This window comes from Rhodamnia argentea, chromosome 11 (genome assembly GCF_020921035.1).
Source record: "Rhodamnia argentea isolate NSW1041297 chromosome 11, ASM2092103v1, whole genome shotgun sequence".
Taxonomy (NCBI): Eukaryota; Viridiplantae; Streptophyta; class Magnoliopsida; order Myrtales; family Myrtaceae; genus Rhodamnia; species Rhodamnia argentea.
Window position 1 is genome coordinate 15,094,353 of NC_063160.1, and position 8,795 is coordinate 15,103,147.

Below are 8,795 nucleotides of genomic sequence, written 5' to 3' on the forward strand. Positions count from 1 at the left end.
CTTACAAAATAAAATGCAACCAAATCCTAAAATTTGTTAAATTTGTGCAATCAAGTCTTTCCGTTAATTACTATACAACCCGACTAACGAAAAATGCTGACTTGACGTGGCCTTTTTATTACTTTCTCTCTTCTACATGACGCCGGCGTGGCTAAAATATGAAGGATAAAGCTAAAATGACGTCGTTCTGATCTAAACATGAGTTTTGAATCTAAGTATTATTTAAATTCGATTGAAAATAAATTAAAATTATAAGTAAATGAAAGATGAAGCAAAGCAAGGCCTGCAGCCCTCGCCGACCCCCCCTCGCTAGTTTTTCCCTATTGTTATGTTACCTTATTTCTTAATATATTTTTAACAAAACTCATTAAAAATCATATTTGGACCCAAACGATATCGTTTTAGCCACGTTAGTGCCGTGTAAGAGAGAATACAACCAAAAAAGGTCACATCAGCATTTTCATTTAGCTAAATTGGATGGAGTAAATTGGATGAAATTAGCAGACGGACTTGATTACACCAGTTTGAAAAGTTTTAGGAATTGATTGCACTTTTTATAGGTTTTACAACTCAATTATAATTTCATGAGAAATTTCAGAACTTTCAATACACTTATCCCTACGTTTAATGTCCAAGCGAATTGAGTTGGGATGTCTTAGGCAACCGGCCCTATTTATACATATTGTACACTTACTTTGATCCACGTTAACCGCATGCGATGCATGTTATAAATCATCAGAAACACGTTTCGTGTCATGGAATCTTTTGGATAAAATATCCTGTCTTTTGTCGTGTTGTAATTTTTTCACAATGTTTTTTTCTTTCTTTCTTTCTTTCTTTCTTTCTTAAGGTGTCACTTACGTATCGTGCTTGGGTTGATACGCAACAAGCTCTTGCTAATCCGTGACGTAATTTGGTGACGAGCGATTAAGTCTGAACCTACATGCCGAGGCCCACTGGGGGTTAAGCTACCTAATTCTCGAAATAAAACAAGACAAATCATGTGTAGTTAGACCTAATTCCGCGGGCGACCAGAAATTGCATTGATTAGTCCAGCTATTATAAGCAGGGACTATCCCCATTAGGTGCATGTTGTGACAACCTGACGTAGCTCCGGAGGTAGGGCGTTGACTTTTCGTTTTGCATGTGTGTCTAGACGAGAAGCAAGACACGGGACAAGCTCCTCAATGGAGAAAAGGTTTAACCCGCGCCATTTGCTTTGTTTTTCCATGCGTTCCGCCAGAATTTGCGACCGCGTCGAAGTATCTTTCATCGACAATCATCCTTCGATTTCTTATAAGTGATTGCAGGTTCTGTGGTGACTCTAAAGAGGAATTGTCATAGGCCCATGAGGAAGCCGATAATTTCATTTCAAACGAAACTGAAAGTACACATGTTTTGCTGGAATTTAATCGACGATACAACCTTAGGACATAAAGACGCAATGATGGAATTTAATCAACGGCAAAGATCTAAAAACTAATGTTAAGTATTCACGCAGGTTGTTTTTGTCTATTTCCAAATTTTCTAAAATTAGACTAAGTCTAAAGTACTTAAACCTAGGTAAACCATAACCAATGAAATCAAGTGTGCAATCAAGGAATCATGACATTGATAAATTAACTCATAAAATCCTAATGAAGCCCTAAGGGCTTAAAGAAATGTGGTTCGGGTTTATTTTTAAAGGTGTTTATAATTTTCTTTAAAAAAATAAAATCTATGAAATCTAGGGAATCTAAGCCCAAATTTACGAAAATGAGGCCAAACTAGCCTAATCTAAGTTTCTTCTATTTTTAGGGATGTTATGAACTTTTTTTATTTTTTAGAATTTTTTAAAAGTTTTTATTTTTATTATATTTTTTTATTATCTTATATATTTTTCTTTGAAAATGAGACCTTGTTATGCATTTGGTCGAGAGAAAAGTGATAAAATAATTGAAAGGGAAAAATAAGAGATGTGTTCTGTTTTGTGATCTCAAAAGGGATTATTTGTTCAGAGCCAACTTTTTTTTTATTGTTTTTGTTCCAAAACCGATCTCGAAAACGTAAACGTAATCATTGATATTATCAAACATGATTCTCTTTGTTTTTTGTTTCAGGGAACAGAATCAGAGAACCAAAATCGTTGTCATGCAGATTCTAATTCTATAACATATCGAAAATAACCAAAAGTCATCATTTTTTTTTTATGTAAATAAAGGCCCCCGTTTAAAGGAATTCAATAATGCACCAAACATTCGATTCTTTGGAATTAGATAAACAAGAAATATACCTCCTTGCCATTGGCACTTTTTTTTCGAATTTTATTCTTGTCAGATTCATCCTCGAACTCGTAAGTCTCAAGAATTCATTTGTTCCTGGCTCTCCACAATGGGCAATGTGTTTGACGGTTGACTGATAATCTTCGCCAAAAAAAAAAAAAACAGCGAAATGAGGAGTTTTGAATTCTCTTGGTTAAGGTATAGTGTCAACTCAATCAGGATGTGACTTCCTATATAATAGCTTGTGGGAACCTAATTATTGTAATATGAGTTCAACCACTTGATCAAGATTCGCAAGTTGATAAATTTGTGCATAAATCATCGTATTAGGTTGGATTGATATGGATTGATTCGATGTCTCGAGCCTAGAGATGATATCGAGGACCACAATAATGACCATCGGCCTGATCACATCAGTGATGTGTCTCGCTATGTGGTGGTTCACATCTTGTTCTGTTGTTTCTCTAACAACCTCTTCATAGGAGCCACCAAAATGGGGTTTGGTGCTTACTCGTTTGCCTGCTCCTATGTAAAGTGCCATGGGATTTCGACATTGCTCCCTTGGCTTGGCTCTACTGCTGGAGCGATTGAGGTCTCGAACTGGGTAGTTGTAGCGCAGCGTGATCTGGCTCAAGGTGATTTATTATTTTCGACATTATACTTCCTCAAATCGATCACACGAGTTCCACCAAGCATGTCGAAAAGATGTTTCCTTGAATTTGACATCCACGATGAAATAACTTTTACCAAAAATCGTTCTTTGATATTTTCTGAGAGTAGACAGGTTTGTGGTGACTTCGGATAGGAAATATCACAGGTACATAAGGAAAAAGATAATTTCAGTTCAAACGGTATTGGAAGTACATAAATTTTGTTGGAATTTAACCGATGACAAATTTTGAGGACATAAAAATGCAACATAGAAAATTAATCAATCGCGAATATCTGAAAACTATAACTAAGATACAATGGCACAATTTAATCGCCGAGCAAGTATTGGGAACTACAGCCATAACTACAGTACACAAATTGAAAGATAACTAAAAGATAATAAGTTATTTGTGTGTTGTGTCGGAGGTCTCCGAAGAGTATGATATGGCTATTTAAAATCCCCAATTAACCGTTACCAACCAAGGTTACAAACGTAAGTTACAAACGATTACATCGACTTTAGTACTTTAACGGTTCCATGGATTCCACTACGTTAGACGGTTTCTTCGACTCCACCATCTTGACGGATGCTTTATTCACTACGCCGATAGTTACTTCCTTGACAATTGCATCCGAGACTGTCGACTCCACTTTCTGTCTATTCCTTCAAGCTATCGATTTATCAAGTGTTGATAATTATGTTCATAAATTACCAAGGGCTACTGTCATCAACTAAATCTATCGTATGTCGATAACAACCAAGAGGTGATCGTTTTTTAGTGTCAACACCATGAAAATAGAGCAATGGAGCTACCCGATTTCTTTCCTATCAAGACAGAAGTCGAGATTAAATAAATCTATCGAACCGATTAAACACTCCTTCAACAAGCACAGAATTCAAAACCGCCAAAAGTTATCGTCAAATCCCTTTTGAGGGAGACTCTCTGTGTCTTTAGGTAGATGAAACAGCAAAACAGGGGACTCTGTTCTTGTGAACTGTGAGTTCACCTTCGTGCAATCGTTGTCCATCAACCTGTACAACGCGAGTATATGTCGTGTAATTTCTCAGTTTTTTCCAGGGAATTGGAGCTGCTATTTTTTTGTGGACGTTCCCATGGATCCTCCATTATTTCGTTTGTCGAAGACAGAGCATCGTCTTCAGGGGCCCGATGAAAATTCAGTGCACTCTTGGAAAGCAGTCTTCTTTTTACCAAAAAAAAAAAAAAAGGAATAAGAACCAAAAAAAAAAAAAAAATGGATCAGTACCTTTCCACTAATTACTATTTCATCGTATTCCCTATACGAAACGTCTTGCCTTACAAAACTTTCAAAGAGTTCTGATGAGCGATTGGGATCTATTCTTTTGTAATTCAACAATCGGCGATCGTCGACCATCAGCTTATTGAGAATTTGCAGAAGCGTCTTATTAATGATCGGAAAAAGAAGGAAAAAAGGGGTTCGCCAGAGTGCACAAACGACCAAAAAAAAAAAAAAGAGAGAGACTATTTTGGTGCTGTGCATACATAAAATGGACTTTTCAGATATGGAAAGACCATGAAGTGGCAACATAAGTAACCACATATCAGTAAAGACATGTGCCTTTCACGTCGCTCACCCTGCCCTTGGCTGAACATGTCAATCGTCGAGAGAGAGGCTTTCTTGCTCCATTTGGGGTTCACTCCTTTAGACACTTCCCAATCATGTCGTCGAAGGATCGCCATCATGTATTTTTTTTTTTAAATAACGAGATAAAGCTTATTCCAATGATAGGTTTAAATCCGCATGCAAAAGACTTAGATTGAAAAATGAATTTGGTAAATTTCTTCCAACTAAGGATGGGAGCAAATATGGTTCGTGAGGTATATAAAGGGCATAAGCACATTTCAGGTGCCAATATTTATGTACGATACTCATTTTAATGTCAATATTTTTTTTTTTGGATCACTTAAGTATCGAAATCGGATAAAACAAAGATCACTTTAGTGCCAACCGCGAGAAATTCCGGCAACCTCACCGGAGTTGGCACTTAAATAATCGTTTTTCAAAAAAATTAGCATTTAAGTAATTAAAAAATTGATTACTTTAATGTCAAATTGGAAAAAAAAAAACAATCACTTTAGTACTAACGGCAACAAAATTCCGATCTTTTTTTCAAAAAAATTGGCACTTCAGTGATTAAAAAAAAATATTGACATCAAAATAAACGTCGTACATAAATATTAACATTTGATCCGTCCTTTTGTAGTATATAAAGTCATGCTACATTGTGCAAGTATACATGCATGTCTTAAAATAGTAATTGGTATGCCCCCAGTGTGTTTTTCCCTTTTTTCCTCCAAAATCAGATGGGGGCGTGTGCAAATTTTTAGTTTTGGTTTCCGCGAGTACTTGGAGAAACCGAGACGCGCGAGTGGGCAAAGCGCCCGATGCTCCAATAATTGGGTTTGACCTCGTTTAACGAATCCCCGGGACAGTGCAACGTGGCGGTGCTGTCGGCCCCAGGAAGCTTTGGACACATTCACATTCGGGCGCACGGTTCACGTGGCCGAGGGACAACTCCTCAACGTCTCTGTAGTGCCACGTCATGTCGTGGTCCCGCTAATAATACGTGCAGTAGCGAAATGACTTTTATATCCTACCGGGTATACGTCAATCGTTTCCCGTAGACCAGTCAATTTGTCCGACCCAAATAGATGCGCGAGGGATAAGAGGTTGATCTTCACCAAAAGTTACACGTCGATAGAAAGGTTTGGCATCTCGATGTCTGACTTTTAATCTGTTTATGGTCTATTTATTATAATGTAAAATTAGGGACTCATACCTAACCCGACTCGACTCATATGTTTGAAACACTTTCATAAATAATATAACTAGAAAAACTTATATCCAAAGCGAAGTATAAATACGAAGCGAGTGACCACGAGATTGAGTAAAGGCGAGAAAGAATGGAGAGAAAGTTATAGAAGTGATTTAAACTTGAGTAAATTGGAAACTCATTTATGATCAATTTTATCATTCATATTATGTTTAAATCTATTTATGACCAATTTATTGAATATAACTAAATCATATAACAACTCAACTTATCATATATAGGTTAAAAAATAGATTTATAATCAATTTTGACATGTCTACATTCCCATTTACATTCTTGAACATGTGTTGATACATGCAAATAACGACTCGTGATGGTGCAAGGCCTCGCCGCATCTAATCACAGGATGGTGTCATGTCGGACTAGAGCCTCTCCGACGAATTTATTTCCGCCGTTGGCGTGGGAGCCGGATTTAACATGAAAGTTCACATTAATTCGATTCATAGGCTAGATCCTTTTCGGCTTACGAAGATGGCGAATTGGGTCCACAGATCGAATGCGACCAATGAAGGTCAAGCCAAAGACGACACGATTACGAAGCCGCCCTTGCTCAGCCAAATATGAGGAAGGCAGAAAAATTTGTCAAGGACTTCTATGACATATGGCTAGATGATTGAATCTTACTTGCTCTAGACGCCCAACTAAAAGGACAATGACATAAATGATCTTTAAATTATGATTCAACGTATAATATCATCCTTTAATTTCTTCATTTGTGCAATGTGATTATTAAACGTTGGTACAATATGCAATGTCGTCTCTAGATTTTAATTTGTTCAGTATGATTCACAAGCTATTGGTAAATATTTAATTTAGTCCCCGGACTATATGGAAAATATTTAAAAGTTCGAGGACCGCAATGAACAAATTAAAGATTTAAAGATGGGATTGTACATTGGGCTGAAATTCAAAGATCTACATCGAATAAATTAAAAGTTCAAGAATAATATTGTATATTAGATTAAAGTTTGAGGATCATTCTTATCGTTTTGCTTCTTGGCCATTAACTAGCCACCTCATTTGAGCTAATCCACACGGGTCGTTGAGAAGCGAGAGAGACCAAGCTTTTGTGGTCTCTCGTCTAGGGTGACTGTGGCACATCCGCACATCCAAATTTGATACATGACGATGACGGCGACGATGGTGGCGGCGGCAAGCCAAGCCATTGTGAACTTTCATCTTGTGTGCGTTGACGATACTCCACACCCTTATCCCGTGCATTAACTATCACTTGTTTCCCCATCCCTCATTTATGTTTCCCATTCCCAATTCATCAAAAGAAGGTGACCCCAATTTATTGACATCACCCATGATTGGGACATAGTTGTTGTAGGTTGGATTGGACCGATTAGGTCCACGTAAATCGAAAGGGTGAACCCCGTATTCAGAGCCCGCCCCATCATATGCACATGTGCCGTAAGGTAGAGCTGGCCCCGACCATTTGGTGATTCCCCCAACGAGGATCGATTGGCTCGAAAAACGAAAAACCAAAATGAACGGACCTAGGTAAGAAATTCCCTTTGTGTCCCGAATCGCCAATTTTTCCAATGCCCAACCTAACTAAAGCCAATCCCATCATTTTTAGGTAGAAGAATTAGTAATCTTAATTTCCGGCGGGCTGTAGATAAAGGCTTGTAAGCAAAGACCCTCCGGACTAATCGATCGACTCCAGCTATATAGCATTAGAAAAGTTCTTTCGACCACGTGAGGTAATGAGGCAAGGGGACGAATCTCGTGTTATAATCGCGCTGCCTTTTTCCTATCTGGGACGATTTCAAATGACGGCTTCTGCAAGGAATGCACAGAGAGCACTATCATGAACGGACACGGAGCAAAGTTGGGCTTGGAAAAGGCATCCGAAGTTCCCTAGCGACCACGGAGCTTTCAACTTTCTGCCACGTTCACAGACTTCAGTGGGGACTTAACCCTACCTCCGTCTCACCTTAATATTGACAAATCGATGATTCACCATGATTGATTTCTCCCTTGTCTGAACAGTGAACACATGTGGGCTTTGGTCCCCTTCAAAAAAAAAAAAAAATCAAGGGAAAAGAGATTAATTTAATTACTTTCTTAATTGACTTGCGACGATTTGCTCGGTACCTACCCAATCAACCGCCAAGAGACTTAAGCCCACCTCTCAAACGATGCCCTTCACATCTCCGCTCATCGTTTTTCACATGCAAAAAGAAGGGCATTGATTTTCTATGTTTATTTTGGGTTCTTCTTCTTCTTCTGAGGCGGGCTCCACCCATTTCATTATTAATTTTCTACACGGATAATCTTGACCGAAATTACATCCGAAAGAAATTAGCGAGACACTAAGCACGACACCATTTAGGGTTAAGAGCACCGAAAACCCTAGACTTTGCTACCGCGACACCGATTCTTTGATCTTTTGTTGTGTCACCGAAAGCTTTAAGCTATGACCACTGCGATATCAATACTCTAAACTTTCTCTTGTGCCTGTAAAAACCCTTAAATTACGTCCGTTGCGTTATCAATACCCCATTTTTTTCTTTTGTTGTCGCCAAGACTTGCAAATCCGTACTCACGTGACAAAGTACTTCCAAGTCATTTGCTTGAAGTCAGATCCCCTCAAACTCTATTTGCTCGCCGTTGTTTACGCAAGCCATCGTGCCAGATTGTCAATGGCCATCTTGGACGGAACGGGCAATGGAAATTTTTTTTTTTCCTTTCTTGTTATTGGTACGACTTTGGGATATAGAAAAAAAAAAGTTTGGCTTTTGATATCATAGTGGCCAAAATTCACAATTTTTTTTGGTAGATGAATGATATATTTGTCGGATCGATATGAGTTTGTGGCATCGATGACGCGGTAAAAAAGAAAAGCTTGGGTCGTCGATGTCACTTGGACAAAATTTAGTGTTTTTTGTGGTAGACTAGGTGTATTTTTTTTTTTTTTGTCATGCTAGTATAAATTTAGGGGTGGGCGACAGAAAAGAAGTTTGTGGTCCTTCGAGCATCGTTAAGGTTTTTTTTTTTTT